The 16,786-nt window shown below is 45.9% G+C and overlaps 1 protein-coding gene and 1 non-coding gene across 2 annotated transcripts in view; one reads left to right on the forward strand and one right to left on the reverse strand.

Moving 5' to 3' along the window:
• TPK1 (thiamin pyrophosphokinase 1) overlaps positions 1-16,786 on the forward strand; it is a 437,279-nt gene that overhangs the window by 409,514 nt on the left and 10,979 nt on the right. The window lies entirely within an intron of this gene.
• TRNAK-CUU (transfer RNA lysine (anticodon CUU)) lies at positions 12,268-12,340 on the reverse strand. The gene has a single exon. It is a non-coding gene; the product is annotated as a tRNA-Lys (tRNA).

Consider the following 16,786-nt stretch of genomic DNA (forward strand, 5'->3'; position numbering starts at 1 on the left):
TTACAGTATTTCTGACGTAAAAACCTGAGTTTGAGGGTCATGGGATGGCGTGCATCTTGGAGCATTTGTAACTTTAGTGCATGAAGATATTTCCTAAGTTAAAACTAAAATAAAATCCTTATGCTGACTCCCCTTACTTCTAACTTCACCATATCTAGCCAGACCGCACTGAAATAATGTGTAAACCTTGTTGTGGAGCCCATGGAAAGGGAGTGAGATCACTGGAAACTCAGCTCAGGTTCGGTCAGGACCTGGTCCCAGTTTACTTGTTTTGTTCACATACTCTGGAGACCTGGTTCAAATTGTGGCTGACGAACTCTGTGTACTACTACCCACATATAAACGGGCACATGAGGGGACAATTTTTCTCTTCCTTCCATGAAGCTGTTCTTTCTTGAGCTTTGTGGCACCCTTTTTAGACTTCCTCTGGATGTCACGGTTGAAAATGAGAATTGTGTACCGGAAAGCTAAAGGAGAAATTTTCATGTTTGAGGGTGGTCTTAAGAACTGAGTAGGAAGCGCAGGTGGTAAACTGGGAGAAACAAGATGTGACCAGTTTCACCTGAGCCTATAGGATTAAATGTCAGGATGTTACATGTTCTCCCCCTGTCTCTGCCAGCTCAGACCTTTTGTTTGGAAGTAATGTCAGCCTTAACTGTTCCTTTATGTCATCGTTCATCCCAGCTCCTTCTTCCCCCATTGTGCTTCCTCCCCTTACATGCACACATTTGTTTTCTCAGTTGTAAAACAGCTGCAATTCAGAGAGGGGCTAGAATAAATCCCTTTTTTCTTTTACAGTATGGTTCATGGACGCAGTTCCTGATCCCAACCCATGCATGCTTGAGTTGGGAAGAAGGACAGTATGGAGCAAGCCTGGGAACTCCCTTAGCTGGCAACAACTTCACAGGACAAGGCCTGTGGACCGGTGATCGGAATGACCACCGACTCATGGCCGTGTTGTTTTTCATTCTGTCGCTACTTTCCTAAAGCCAGGAGACCTTCATGTGACCATCCATCTCTCAGAGATTGTTGGAGGATTAAATAGTTAATACCACTTCAGGAAAACATTTCTCAAACTGATACATCCTTTTAAAATTGACTTAGGCCTAAAGAGTCCTAAAATAAGGCTCTGAATTTTAGAAGTGTACCATATTTGACAGTGATTGTATTGAAATAGACTTACATTCACTTCCAGAAGCCTGGACATGATTGAAAAAAACCCTACATTTCCTGATGGTTTGAGTTTTCGTGGATGGTATTTACTGTCACTGTTTGCCTCCTGTTTCTCAAGTTGTTTAAATGGAGAAATAAAAGCAGAAAAAATATCCTGCGTGAGCTTTTGAATGGAGAAATATAAGCCTCCTTAAAATGGATTAGCATAATGTATTTAAAATTTCAGAGAGATACAAATATTTTGGTGTGCCATGCAAAAGAGTGGAATTACTGTTAACACCTTTCATCCACCTCTGAAAAGCATGCTTTGTTATATGCTGTCTACTGGTGCCCAAAATATCCTCCTTCAAAAGCGAGCTTTTCCATCTCTAATGAGAATAGCGATCGGAATCGCCCCAGCACTCCCCTTGTTCCCATGCTCCTGCTTCGTATGGCATCCAAGCCAAATAACGATATTAATGAGGATAAATTCCAAGTCAAGTTAAAACCTCGGTTGTTTCTTCTTAACAATGCATGGTTGGATTAATTTGCAAGACTATTGTCTCTCTTTCATCCTTATTGCACTGTTTATCAGCTGAGTGAGCTGTGCCTCTACTTGTGGGAAGAGGCAAACAATGGCGAACATGATCCTCAAGGTGCCTGAGGAATTTCAGATTGGAAGATCACTCCTGTTTTCCATGCAAACCCTTCTACAAGACTCACGATCAAGTGTCTGGAAGTATTTGCTTTTGACAATGAGATAAAGATATTTTTTCTTTCAAATAATGAAAGAGATAATTAATATTTTGTGTAGCAGAAAAAAGATCTACCTGACTTACCAGGCAGCAGAACAAGCTGTTTACACTCACAGAGGAAGCGAACATGTAGCTCGCGCCTTGCACTTCAATCTACTGCTTTCAGTTTAGTGAAAGGCACATTTCTGATGAAAAAGTAGTCCAATATTTGGTCTTCTGATTCCTGGAGTGGGGAAAGAGTTCAGTAATGCCTCGTCGAGAGGAGTGAGCATGAATAAAAAGAATGGATAGGCCTTAAAGGTCTGACTCGTGTTTGTGTTACCATGTTTGAGAGCATTTCTGTCATAAATGGAAACACATCCGAAAGCAGAGCAATTTTATGAAGTGTAAATATGAGAATCAAGTAACTGCTTCTAAGCAGTGCTGGAGCCTAAAAAAAAGGAGAGACAGATTTTGTAAAATGTTACCTTTTCAAAATTACTGTCCTTCATCTTCACTCTACATCTGTGGAAGAGCAGAGGAGCAGGAGATTAGACAGATCCATCGGCAGAGGAGGAGCAGCTATGTAGGGTGGGCCGGGGCTGAGGTCCTGTGACGTATCATGACAGTGCCTTGGGTCTTAATACGCTCCAGCTGCGAGCAAGATGTTCCTGCAAGAAGAGGAGTAGCCAGCTGTCCTAGCTGCTCCTCAGCGTAAAATCAGAGGGGGTTGTTCACTTCTTTATTGCTGTGCTTCGGAAAAGGAGCAGCTGGTATTGCATGTTATCTGTTTATCTTCCTCTTCTCCTCTTCTGTTGTTTCGTAAAGCATCCTTTGTACAGCTGCCCGATATGTCCTTTGCGAGTGAGAAAGATTAGCTCATCTGAGCACTGAACAGTTTCGTTTTCCCCGGTTTCTAGGAAGATGCTGGAGCCAATGGTGGTTGGTGCCTCCTAACATTTGGATTCATCTCCTGTTAGTGCCAGTCAGAGATCAACAGAAAGATTGCACAATGAAGTAACTCATTTTGAGGGGATTTAAGCTCCTAAATACCTTTTCCAGGCTTTAGCTGCATCTCAGCTTCCCATTTGCAACGGCCATTCCCATCTCAAACTGCAAATCTGTGCAAGGTTATAAAACGCCTGATTACCCTAGAGGGAGGAGGTGTCTGAATACAATGCACAGCAGGGGTATTGGTGACACAAGGTTATCTCCTGGTGTGTGTATCTACTTCTTCCTAACTAGAGTTCTTGTTGGTTAAAAAAATAGTAATAGAGAAAGTACCAAGCCTGGACAGTTCATTACGCTGTTAAAGTTACTATAATTTTTTTGTTGCTAACTTTTTACAGATTTAATGGGAGAAACAAAGTCTTTGTCATCTCCATGGTTCTAAGAATAGTTTGATGATTTAACTCCTGGGAAATATCTTTTCTTTTTCATCTGCTCATTTCCTCAGTCTTACTTTATAAGAGAGAGAGAAAGAGCACTTTGAAAAATATTCCAAGAAATGAAGCAATACAGGACAAATGACAGAGTTTTTGGATTGTAGCGATGTATTTCTTTGGGAATCCTTGAAGCAGATGAAGTGATAGACAGAAATGTTTCACTGTAGCTTCAGCCTAGAGAACTTGGCATTTCAGAGCAGCTGGAGGGTTGGCACAAGCACCCATGTTATGTTTTTCCTTTAATCCATTCATTATCCTCCCCCCCCCAATTATTCCATTCTTTGGCTTAAAATTAAAATAAGTGAATCCACTATGCATCTAGAAAAATATAAAGCTCCGGTCCTTGCCTCATGCAAGCCCCTATTCACATTCGTAAAACTAATTTACTCCAACTAAGAATGTAGCCTTTAATCCGTTGTCCAGCTACTAAAATGGAGTAATCAAGAATTATTTATTGCCTAGGGTTCAGATGGACTTAAGTGCAAATGTACCATAAATCCTTTCTCTTTTTTCTTTTTTCTTCTTTTTTTTTTTTTTTAAATCCAGCCAGCCCTGCTTTAAACTGTGACAACTATCTATCCTTCCAAACTTGAAACTCATTTTGTCTTCGCAGATGAAGGATGACAAGGAAGTTGGCTTTCTAGCTGGGAGGCATGTTCCATGTCCTCCTCCTAAATTTTTGCCATGTTTGTTGGTGTGTCCTTTGTACTCATTTTGTCCAAGGAAAAATAGCATGAAATAGTGTAGTCGTCTAATCTGTCTGAGGTTTGATTAGATAGTTTCAGAGTTTTCCTGCTTCAGTTACACACTGCAGGTGAGACTCTTTTATCCCAAATGAAGGACCTGCCTTCATTTCAGTGTTTTGCTCTTCATACCTGCACGTTCCCAGCTGCTGGTTGAGAATCCAGTAGAAAGCTTCTCTCTGGAGACTAGAAGCTTGCCTGAAACAATCAGGACTGGGCTGCTGTTCCTTTAAAGTCTGGATCATCTTGTGGGATAGAGCTTAAACAACGTACGTTGTTACAGCTGATGCACTGGAATTAAGGAGGAAAAGCATGAAACCGTGCTCACAATTGCTCATTATTAATGGTCGTGTCTGTGTTGGTGGTTTTTTGCACGTCTGCCAGTTAGCTTTTGAAGTTGAACACACCTAATGGGATTTGAGGGAGGAAAGATGACAAGAAGGTATCGGAGAGAGCAGATCCATGGAAAAATAATGGTGATGGAAAACATGGTGAGTGGAAGGAAAACAATTTGTAAGAGAAAGGGATTAGAGACCTTTCCTTTCTTTTTGCTTTTTCCCTCCAGAGGGTGGGGGAGTGTGCCCTTCAAATTTTCTGTGTGCCATGATTTCTGTGCACCCAGGCCAAAAAGGACTATGGCAGGAAGGCAGTCTGATTTCCTTGATAGCATTAGACACAAAACTTGTCCAAACTCAGCCTTCATCAAAACCATGCATGGGGGAGAAAAAAAAAGGAGCCATGTGGTGAAAAATTAGTTGTTCCTTCTAGGTGAAACGTGCATGCCTTGTGTAGTAGGCACATCCCAGTGCTTGAATCTGGCGCAGCTGCGGAGCCTCAGCAGAGGTGCTGCCGCTTATCGGGATGGTGGCCATGTCCTGAGGCAGTGAGACGGGAGGTTGCGAGGGGAGGGATGGCTGGTTGGGGAGCAGCCACCTGGGGCAACGTTGTCCCTTCTTCTGTAGGTGTGTGCGTAGGTCTGTTTACTTTCTGTTAACAAAAGGAAGACACAAAATTACACTATTGTATAGATGAAGCTATGCTGTGCATAGATCTTGGCGGCTCTGTGTGATTCGGGGCCAAACCAACTCAAAGAAGGTAGCCGAACTGGAATAAATATGGGCGAGTGTAACAAGGGTAATCCCACGTATGACATGTCTTCGGTACAATGAAGCGTAAATAGACTAGCACGTTTCGGTTTTGATAAGAGATGATGTGGGGGAGCAGGTCTGTGAACTCATGTATGGTACAGAGAAAGCAAACCGTGGATCCCTCAACCATTTACATAGTTTAATATTTCTGTATTAAATTAAAAAGCTTGTAGGGAAATTATGGTGCAGCAGCTTTAGACAATATGAAATTCAACAAGGGCAAGTGCAGGGTCCTGCACCTGGGGAGGAACAACCCCATGCACCAGTACAGGCTGGGGCGGACCTGCTGGAGAGAGCTCTGTGGAGAGGGACCTGAGAGTGCTGGTGGACGACAGGGTGACCATGAGCCAGCAGTACGCCCTTGTTGCTAAGAAGGCCAATGGGATCCTGGGGTGCATTCAGAGGAGTGTGGCCAGCAGGTCGAGGGAGGTTCTCCTTCCCCTCTACTCAGCCCCAGTGAGGCTCCATCTGGAGTACTGTGCCCAGTTCTGGGCTCCCCAGTTCAAGAGAGATGAGGAGCTACTGGAGAGAGTCCAGCGGAGGGCTACAAGGATGGTGAGAGGACTGGAGCATCTCTCCTACAAGGAGAGGCTGAGGGAGCTGGGCTTGTTCAGCCTGGGGAGGAGAAGGCTGAGAGGGCACCTTATAAATGCCCATAAATATCTGCAGGGTGGGTGTCACGAGGATGGGGCCAGACTCTTTTCATTGGTGCCCAGCGACAGGACAAGGGGCCATGGGCACAAACTGAAGCAAAGGAAGTTCCAGCTGAACACGAGGAAGAACTTCTTCCCTCTGAGGGTGACGGAGCACTGGAACAGGCTGCCCAGGGAGGTTGTGGAGTGTCCTTCTCTGGAGATATTCAAGACCTGCCTGGATGTGGTCCTCTGCAGCCTGCTCTGGGTGACCCTGCTTCGGCAGGGGGTTGGACTAGATGACCCACAGAGGTCCCTTCCAACCCCTAACATTCTGTGATTCTGTGAATAGTGAAGAATGTATTTTTTTTTCCAGAGAACTTACGATAATATTTCCATAACTTATTTCTGCGGGATGTATCAGAGTCCAGAGCTTTAAATAATTTTTTTAAAAAATTTAGCAAGTTCATGAAGGGTAGGCTTATTAGTGATTACCAAATTCTGTTTATCGGGATGCCATCTACAAAGCACTAATTTGCTAGTAGCTAGGAGGGCATTATGATCATAATTACTTTGTGTAATATCTACAAATACTTTATGTAGATATCTGTTATATTTCATGGGTCTTTCACTTTGAGTTTCCACTGTCTGTAATTTTAAAACAGGACACTGGGCTAGATGGATCTTTCAGCTGAGGCAAAATGCCAGTTCTTATGTTCCGTGAGCTAGGGGAAGAACCCCATACGCAGTTCAGAGCCTTCCCACAGCTTTTCCCCCAGGAAAGAGGTGAATTTTACCAGTTTTATGAAAGTAAGGCTGACAGTCTTCTGGTTTTTCTTCCACATTTTCTTTTCCTTTCAGTGAATTAATCTGTTCAATGTCCTTTATTAAGAAAACATTACCGAGGCTCAGAGACTGGATTCTAAGCGATTGCATGAAACCTGCCAGTCCCTAAGGCTTCTTAAATACTTGTTCAAAGCAGATGTTGCAAAGTTAGGGGCATGCTGGCAGCATTTCAAAGGTGGGACTTCTCAGCTTTCATAGGAAAGCTGCATGAAGCTTTCTTTGTGCTTCCTTTGGAGGCCTGGAGGTTTCAAGCTAAGAGAGGCCAGGTTTCAGTCTTGGGAAGGCACTGAGAAATGTTGAATTTGCAGGGTATTTTGAGATAGCGATGTACAAATAAAGTTTAAGTGAGAAGAAAATATGGACTACCTGAGTAGATGGAGTACATCTTTTTGGTTGCAGGCATAAACTGTGTCTTGGCTTAGACCCCAGCAACTCTTTTGAACCTTCTTATTATACCTACCTGAATAAATCCAAAGCACTGTCATAAAAATTCAGCAGTGAGTCATTCTGATAAAAGAAGCCGCTCTGAATTTAAGGAGAATTTGGCCCACCAGGTGAAGGTCTCCTTTCGACACTCAGCAGCCTGGCCCGTTCTGCTTCTCCCATTTGAGATTAAACAGCATTTCCCCTACCCTCGTTGAGTTCTTCTTCTAAAGTTCGTGAGGTGCGTGCGGTACACAAAAATAGAAGGCGTGGAGTCAAGTATCACTTGGTAGGAACAAAATCCCCACCGAGGTTGCAGCTTCTCTAGCGATACGGACGGAGCGTGCAGGGTGAGACAGTGCAATGCGGAGGTGTGCGCGCCGCCAGCAGCTCGCACAAATGAAATATTCAGTGCCTTTCATTTCACTTGTGTCAGTGATTTTCCTCAGCCAGGCTTCAGTGGTTTTAAAAGTGCAAACCTGCTGCTTTCTTCATCGCTCGCCGGGCCGCTGGGACCTGCGCTCAGTGTGCTCCCTGGGAGTCGGCAGCTGCTTGAGTCGGAGAAGGCATGTGGCTGATTGAATCACCTGTCATGTTGATTTATGGAGCTCGAAGGTCATTTCTTGGTGGCTTGCAAGTGATTTTTTTCTGGGTTAAAAATATAAAAGAAGAAATTGCATATGACTCCTTTATTAAGAAAAATGTAAAAATCATGAAGAAAGACAGATTTTATTTTTTTATTATAATTCTAGTGGACGAGAAAACCTTTCTCCCATAATGGCATCCATAATTCAAAAAAAAAAAAGGAAAAATAAAGTCTCATTCACCACTGACAGTATCTTTATGATATACTGATCTATCTAGTGGTTTCTGCCTTGGTACATCGCTGCTTCTCTTCAGACTGAATTTAAGTACTTGCTCTTCAAGCTCTTGCTACAGGTTGAAAAAAAAACACATTTACAATGCACATGTGGTTGTGTGAGCTTCTTGTTCTGGCTCTGGTGTTGCCGTTCACCCAGCTAGCATCCAGCTTCTCGTTTCAAGCTCGTTTTCAGTGCATAGCGGGTGGAGTAAAATGCTGTACAAGAGAATGAGAGAGGATTCTGTTCTGTAAGCATGCAGCAGGCATACCTGAGGTACTACCGTGAGAGGTCTGTCGCATCTTAATGAGAAATCATTTCTTTGTCTGGAAGAATTTATCTTTTTAAGCTTTTAATTGAAAAAAAGCAAGGATGAAAGTCTAAACAAGACATATTTTCATTTATCTTCATTACTCTAGTCTGAGTATGTCTGGAGAAGCCTTTATTTTTTTCTTTTCTGGAATGCTAAGAGTCACGTGCAAGAGCAGAACTTGGCCCTTTTTGTTTTATTCTTTATAAATGCTTTTCCTCATGCCTTTCATTCCTTTCACCCCTCACTCCTGAGTAGGAATGTTGTTGATCGCGTGGATAAGACTGAGAGCAAAACTCCGCAAAGACCCCCAAGTGCGGGGTTTCGCCCTTGGTCTCCAGGTATCTCATGCATCAGATGCCACTTCTATTCTTGAGGAAGCAAAAAGCTTTTCAACAGCGAGGCTCCTGGTCACTGAGTAACGTAGAAACCAGGTCAATGCCAAGGCTGTTACCCATCAGGAATCCTCAAAATAGCCAGAAACGCCCCGTGGGAGACTCGGAGCCAAAAGAAGTTAAAGCTCAAACTATGCAGAACAGATTTCACCAATCCAAGTTGCAGTTTGCAGAGCTGCAGTTCTGGTGCATGGGCTGTTTTTGCTGCTTTTTCACCTTGCTAATGAATCAAACGTTGTTTTCTTGTCACACACCAGGAAATTTTGTTCCGCAGACAAATGCGATCGCTGCCTTGGCAGCTGCACTTGGTTTCAGTGCTGGCAAAGGAACTGGGCGGATCCGCAGGGAAGAACCGCAGAAATACAGAATTTATGGAACGGCTTACAGCTCTGACAGCTGAAATTAAAAGTAGAGGACGGATTAACTGTATCAGTGTATACTGTTGATACAGATTTATTTCTTTACCACTTTGCAGTGGTAAGTCAAAGCTGATGAAAAGAACGCGTCCTTTCGATAGAGCTGGTGGTGAAGCACTAGTGGTGGCTCTGGAGGACAGCCTCTGGGACCCCAAAGTCAGGCAAGGTGGACGAGCTAATTTTAAACACACCGTCGTTTTGACTTTTAGTGGCAACTCATTTCAATGTTTTCCTTTTGTACTTTCCAGAAGTGTTCATCATCACTTTTCCATTATTTTATGCCCTTCTGAAATTCTAGGTTCCAGGCAGGACGAGAAACAGAAGTGCGGTAATTCTATGAAAGGAACGGTTGTTCCAGCATTTCTGGCTTCTTGGGAAGGAAATAAGTATTATTCTATTTTCCATATGAAAGAACAAACATACGCTTCCAGTTGCAGTGACCTTTTGGATGAAGCGAGCAAGACAAGAGCAAAAAGCAATGTCTTCGTGAGAGCGCGGATGATGTTGGCCTGATCGCTGCTGTCTGGAACCCTGCTAAATAATTGATGCTTGTGCAAAGTGGAAGTACGGCGCTACCAGACTGTGCAAGAGTTACTCCAAAGAGTTATTCTCTCTGCGCAAGAGTTCAAGTGTCAACACTGGGGGGTTGGACTAGATGACCCACAGAGGTCCCTTCCAACCCTGACCATTCTGTGATTCTGTGATAAGGCACCAAACTGAGGGGAGAAAAGAAAAAGTGAAAGGGGGGGGAGGAGAGGCAGGCTTTTTTTTTTGTGATGGCAGTCAGTGCACCAAATAGTAGCTGTCTCCTGAACTTCTACGCGTGTAGCGATTCAGGAAAAACACCTCTGAGTTGCTTCTTACACTCCCTGTAATAGTGAAAACCTCATAGCAGCCAATTGCCGTGGAATGTTCACAGCCCGTTTGCTACCAGCCCGAGAGATCTGGATAGTCTGGCTAGACCTAGACATCCAGGTGCTCATCTGAAGCAAGGCTGCACTTCAGACTGGAGTGATGTTTTTAAGGCTTGTTTCCATTTTTCCTCTTCCATGCCAGATGTTGCAGGTGGCTTCTAGGAGGGAGGGAGGGAAGGCACTGCGCTCCCTGTCCACCCGTGGGAGGAGCTCACAAGGCCCTGCCGTGGTGGAAGGGCCACCAGCTGGACCTGCTGTTAGGACCACATGCCTCCTAGCAGTGTTTTGCCCCAGGAGGAGCCATGCTCGAAGGTATGTGCTGCTCCATTACAGGCAGTTCCATACCTGCGATGGAGGTCACCACGTGCCAGACTTGTCTGGTCAATGGGAGCTGCTCAGCCAGACCTGACACGTGGGATCTCGGAACTGGAGACCGTGATATTTTATCACTAGGGGAAGTACCACTATAGCAGAAGATGAAATGTCAAAGGGATGAGACACTTGCTCAGCGTTCAGTAGATTCTCGGTTTTATCTGTTCTTTTCCAAAACAAGCATGTCTTCAGGGGGAGGAAGACAACGAAATGACGTTTTCCTCATTTCTTGAGCAAAATGTAAACATCAAATAATTACAATTTGCTGTTGTTTAAATAATAAAAAAGTCATCTATACATATTATATTTATATTGGTATACATACTTTTAGTAGTTACAATTATTTTTGGCTTTTCTCCTGGAGTGGTTTTGCTTTATCGCCGGTAGCCAGCAATGGCTGTCCAGCAGCCTGTGGTAACGTCTGTAGCGCTGCAGGTGTCCTGGCTGACCTTCAGACATACATCGCTGAGAAGTTACTGTTTGCTTCTTCTTGCAGATGAAATACAAACAGTGGCACAAGAAGGGTCTTCTTTTTTGTTATTGCTCTTTTCCTGCGGAGTTGCTTGGGGAGTTGGTGCAGGGCTGGGAGCTATGGTCAGGCAAACCGTGCCCGGGAGCTCGATCCTTCCCAAACGTGGCTGCTGCGTTTCAGCGGTGGGTGAAAGCAGAATAGATTTGCTGCCTCTCTGAGGAAAGTCCTGCAGAGACATCCTTCTGCAGCAGTCTGTGTTAGGGAGAGAAAGGCGTTTGTTTAAGATATTGAAGGTACCAGCATGGGAAACTTGCTTACTGGTTCCTACTTTGTAGTTCATATGAGCCTGTAACAGATATAACTGGGCTATAATATTTGCTGTTTTGAAGTTTGGCTTTGTAATTTGTGACCTTAGTGGAGAGCAATACTCATTTTCTCTGTGTAGCAGGGTTTGAGGAGAGAGGGTTGCTCTGGTTTTTGACCTGGGAGAGCAGGCATATCTGCAGCAGACCCAGAAGCATTTTGGAATAAGATCCTACAGCCCTTATGGATGACAAGTGATACGTAAATAAAATGTAGTGAAGGTAAGAGAAGATGGGAAGTCAGAAATTCTGGAAGTAAGCTGGTCCACTTGTATACAAAGTGTGGGTTTGGTTTATTGTAGGATTTATGTTGCAGTGTAAAAGGCATAAAATCACTTGACGAGTGGTTCTCTGGAGAAGTGGTTTCAGTCTGCATTTGGCAGAGCCCTCACAGCCCGGGAGCTACTTCTGAGGGAATCGGTGACAGGTAAATCAGAAAGCAAGGTACTGTCAGTAAAGCGACATTTCGCTGATCAGAAGGCTAAAGCACCACTAAAAAAACCACGTTAGAAGTCTGCAAATCAATTTAGTTGAAAATTGTTAAGCTGGTGTATTCTGTGCTAATGTAGGCTTGTAGGATGGTAGCATGTGGTCGGGAGGGTTGAGTTCTTGTCAGAGCTGGACTATGGAATTTTTTTCTCATCTAAAGTAAATGTAAGTGTCCTGGGTTTGGCCAGGACAGGGTTAATTTTCACCAGACTCCATCCAGGAAGGGGCACAGCCGGGGGGTGGGGGCTGACCCCACCTGGCCAAACAGAGCTGGGTATTCCATACCATGTGACATCACGCTGGGTTCTGGTGGGGGGGGGGGGCGGCGCAAATGTCATGCACAAATGTCATACGGTTCATTGTTGTGTTTTCTCCTTATTTGTATCGTTGTTGTTCCTGTTTCCCTCTGTTTGCTGTTCTGTTAAACTGCCCTTATCCCGACCCACCAGTTTCTGCCTTCTTCTTTTCATTCTCCTCCGCACACCGGCAGGGGGAGGGGTGGCCACGTGGCGCTTTTGTTGCCGGCGGCAGCCGAAACCGAAACATTAAATTGGCGCCCAACGTGGGGCTCGAACCCACGACCCTGAGATTAAGAGTCTCATGCTCTACCAACTGAGCTAGCCGGGCCAGACATGCTAGAACTTCAATATCAGCTGGAGTCAAAGGCAGCCAAGTGGTACGCTACAATTGACATCGCTAATGCATTCTTCTCCATCCCTTTGGCAGCAGAGTGCAGGCCACAGTTTGCTTTCACCTGGAGGGGCATCCAGTACACCTGGAATCGACTGCCCCAGGGGTGGAAACACAGTCCCACCATTTGCCATGGACTAATCCAGACTGCACTGGAAAAGGGTGAAGCCCCAGAACATCTGCAGTACATCGACGACATCATTATATGGGGCGACACAGCGGAGGAGGTTTTCGAGAAAGGGGAGAAAATATTTCAGATCCTTCTGAAAGCCGGTTTCGCCATTAAGCGAAGTAAAGTCAAGGGACCTGCACAAGAGATCCAGTTTTTGGGAATAAAATGGCAGGATGGGCGCCGTCAAATCCCAATGGATGTCATCAACAAAATAGCAGCTATGTCTCCGCCAACCAGCAAAAAGGAAGCACAGGCTTTCCTGGGTGTTGTGGGTTTTTGGAGGATGCACATCCCAAATTACAGCCAAATTGTGAGTCCTCTGTACCACGTGACCCGGAAGAAGAATGATTTTGAATGGGGCCCTGAGCAACGACAGGCATTTGAGCAGATTAAACGGGAGATAGTTCATGCCGTAGCCCTTGGTCCAGTCCGGTCAGGGCAAGATGTTAAAAACGTGCTCTACACCGCAGCCGGGGAGAATGGCCCAACCTGGAGTCTGTGGCAGAAAGCACCAGGGGAGACTCGAGGTCGACCCCTGGGGTTCTGGAGCCGGGGATACAAAGGATCCGAGGCCCCCTATACTCCCACTGAAAAAGAGATTCTGGCAGCATATGAAGGCGTTCGAGCTGCTTCAGAAGTGGTCGGCACTGAAGCACAGCTCCTCCTAGCACCACGATTGCCGGTCCTGGGCTGGATGTTCAAAGAGAGGGTCCCCTCTACGCATCATGCCACCGATGCTACATGGAGTAAGTGGGTCGCTCTGATCACCCAGCGCGCCCGAATGGGAAACCCCAGTCGCCCAGGAATTCTGGAGGTAATCATGGACTGGCCAGAAGGCAAAGATTTTGGAGAATCGCCAGAGGAGGAGGTGACACGTGCTGAAGAGGCCCCACTGTATAACCAGCTGCCAGAAGATAAGAAACAGTATGCCCTGTTCACGGATGGGTCCTGTCGCACTGTGGGGAAGCAGCGGAGGTGGAAGGCTGCTGTATGGAGCCCTACACGACAAGTCGCAGAAACTGCTGAGGGAGAAGGTGAGTTGAGCCAGTTTGCAGAGGTGAAAGACATCCAGCTGGCTTTAGACATTGCCAGTCGAGAGAAGTGGCCAGTGCTCTATCTTTACACCGACTCTTGGATGGTGGCCAATGCCTTGTGGAGGTGGCTGCAGCAATGGAAGAAGAACAACTGGCAGCGCAGAGGCAAACCTATCTGGGCTGCCCCATTGTGGCAAGATATTGCTGCCCGGCTGGAGCAGTTGGTTGTAAAAGTCCGTCACGTGGACCCCCACGTCCCTAAGAGTCGGGCCACTGAAGAACATCAAAACAACCACCAGGTAGATCAGGCTGCTAAGACTGAAGTGGCTCAGGTGGATCTGGACTGGCAACATAAGGGTGAACTGTTTATAGCTCGGTGGGCCCATGACACCTCGGGCCACCAAGGAAGAGACGCGACATACCGATGGGCTCGTGACCGAGGGGTGGACTTGACCATGGACACTATTGCACAGGTTATCCATGAATGTGAGACATGCGCTGCAATCAAGCAAGCCAAGCGGGTAAAGCCTCAGTGGTATGGAGGACGATGGCTAAAATATAAATATGGGGAGGCTTGGCAGATTGACTATATCACACTGCCACAGACCCGCCAAGGCAAGCGCTATGTGCTCACAATGGTGGAGGCCACCACCGGACGGCTGGAAACCTACCCTGTGCCCCATGCCACCGCCCGGAATACCATCCTGGGCCTGGAAAAACAAGTCCTGTGGCGACATGGCACTCCCGAAAGAATCGAGTCGGACAACGGGACTCACTTTCGCAACAGCCTCATAGACACCTGGGCCAAAGAACACAGTATCGAGTGGGTGTATCACATCCCCTACCATGCACCAGCCTCGGGAAAGATCGAACGTTACAATGGGCTGCTAAAAACCACTTTGAGGGCAATGGGGGTTGGGACTTTCAAAAATTGGGATACCCATTTAGCAAAGGCCACCTGGTTGGTTAACACCAGAGGGTCCACCAACCGGGCTGGTCCTGCCCAGTCAAAACCTCAGCGCCCCGTGGAAGGGGATAAAGTTCCTGTAGTGCACATGCGGAACATGTTAGGGAAGACGGTTTGGGTTAGTCCTGCCTCGGGCAAAGGCAAGCCCGTCCGCGGGATTGCTTTTGCTCAAGGACCTGGGTGTACCTGGTGGGTAATGTGGAAGGATGGGGAAGTCCGATGTGTACCTCATGGGGATTTAATTTTGGGCGAGAATAGTCCATAAATAAATTGTATAAAGTTAGTTGTTAAATAACCCTGTCACTGTCTGTTATCACTGTTATAATTGTTATATTTTGTACCAGTAGTAACATAGTAAGAATTCTCCAGATTAAAGAAGGATGGACTTTTTCGATGAGAACCTAGCAGAGCACAGCAATGATGGAACTGGACCTGGTTTTCAACAACTGGCATCCAGCAACTTCATCAAGATCAACATCTCCTGCAGACTGTGGGCACGGGCCGCACCAGATACATCAGCCGTGAGCTCCGGATGCAGCAAGTGACCGCCCATCACCACACATCACCTCCCCTGCCACGGAAGACCATAACGACAGATGGAGCCCGAAGTCATGGATTAAATGAACTCAACGGACACTTTAGAGTGATGATCCATAGACTAAGGGAATGATATCTGGAGACAGGAGAAGTGGTGGTGATCAACTGGACAATGGGGGACCTGGGCATGACGTAGATGGTATGGAATAAGGGGTAGATAATGTCCTGGGTTTGGCCAGGACAGGGCTAATTTTCACCGGACTCCAGGAAGGGGCACAGCCGGGGGGTGGGGGCTGACCCCACCTGGCCAAACAGAGCTGGGTATTCCATACCATGTGACGTCACGCTGGGTTCCGGTGGGGGGGGGCGGCGCGGCGGGAACGCTCTCGCGGCTTGGGGGGGCGCGGCGCCGGTCCTGTTTTCGGGAGAGTGGCTGTCTGGGTCGTACGGTTCGTTGTTGTGTTTTCTCCTTATTTGTATCGTTGTTGTTCCTGTTTCCCTCTGTTTGCTGTTCTGTTAAACTGCCCTTATCCCGACCCACCAGTTTCTGCCTTTTTCTTTTCATTCTCCTCTGCACGCCGGCGGGGGGAGGGGCGGCCACGTGGCGCTTTTGTTGCCGGCGGCAGCCGAAACCGAAACAGTAAGGAGCCAGTATCTCATAAAGCCCATGTATAGTATCTTAGTATCTTGCTGCTGGAATTGTTGAAATGGAAAAGAAATGGTTTGGCACTATGCAAAAGTTCCTGTTGTACCAGGATTTGGGACACCTGGATCTTATTTTCAGCACTGTGTAGCTTCAGGTACGTTACCTCATTTTCACAGGCTTTGGTTTCTTCCCTAGAAAACAGAGATGATGTATAGAGACATTGTGGAGCAGGGTCATCTCAAAACAGACTTCTTTTATCTTCCAGCTCAGGGAACCTGTCTTATGAAGCACTTATCCCACAGAGAGCGGGAGGAACTCGTAGCTCTCTCTTAAATACTCCTTTTATGAGAGAGAACAGTGGCTGACAATTCTTCATGAGCTGTGTTGTCATTCCAGAAACTGATATAGTAGCTGAGGCTAAGATAGTGACCCTAATCAGCAGAAATTAATTAATGTTTTGTCGGAGCCAGATCTGACATAGCATTTACAAGTTTAGCTTCCCATTGCATGACCGCTTTCCTGCAATGTTTTGGAGAAGTAATAGTAGCCTTGAGAATGAAGTCTTCCATAGTGGAGCCATAATTTCTATTTCTACGGTCATGTAACCTTCTCTGAAACAAAGTAAAGCACAGCTACAGTGTGGAGGGTACTTGATTCTGATCAGAAGGGGAGTACTCATTTGTGTCTGAGGAGAAGAGTCTGAAGAAAATCCATTTAGCTTTGATTGGAAAGAACAGTAATATGCGTTTAAACTATCATGTATGGATTTATTTTTTTGATATCATTCCTTGTCTTTATTTTTATTACATTTCTTTCCTTTTCTTTTTCATGAAGTTCTGCGATGAAGTGTTCAGACACTGATTTGTGGACTTTGTGCCACAATGGGTACCACCAAACTGCCCGGTGGAGCAGTAAACAGCTCCTGAGTGAGTGTTCGGCAGTAGCTGCGGAAACTATGTATCTTTCACTGTGTAATTCAGCTACTTGGAGTACCTAAATAGGGATGGGATAGGGCAGACCGGAAGGC

The sequence above is a fragment of the Opisthocomus hoazin genome, chromosome 4 (assembly GCF_030867145.1).
Source record: "Opisthocomus hoazin isolate bOpiHoa1 chromosome 4, bOpiHoa1.hap1, whole genome shotgun sequence".
NCBI classification, from domain to species: domain Eukaryota; kingdom Metazoa; phylum Chordata; class Aves; order Opisthocomiformes; family Opisthocomidae; genus Opisthocomus; species Opisthocomus hoazin.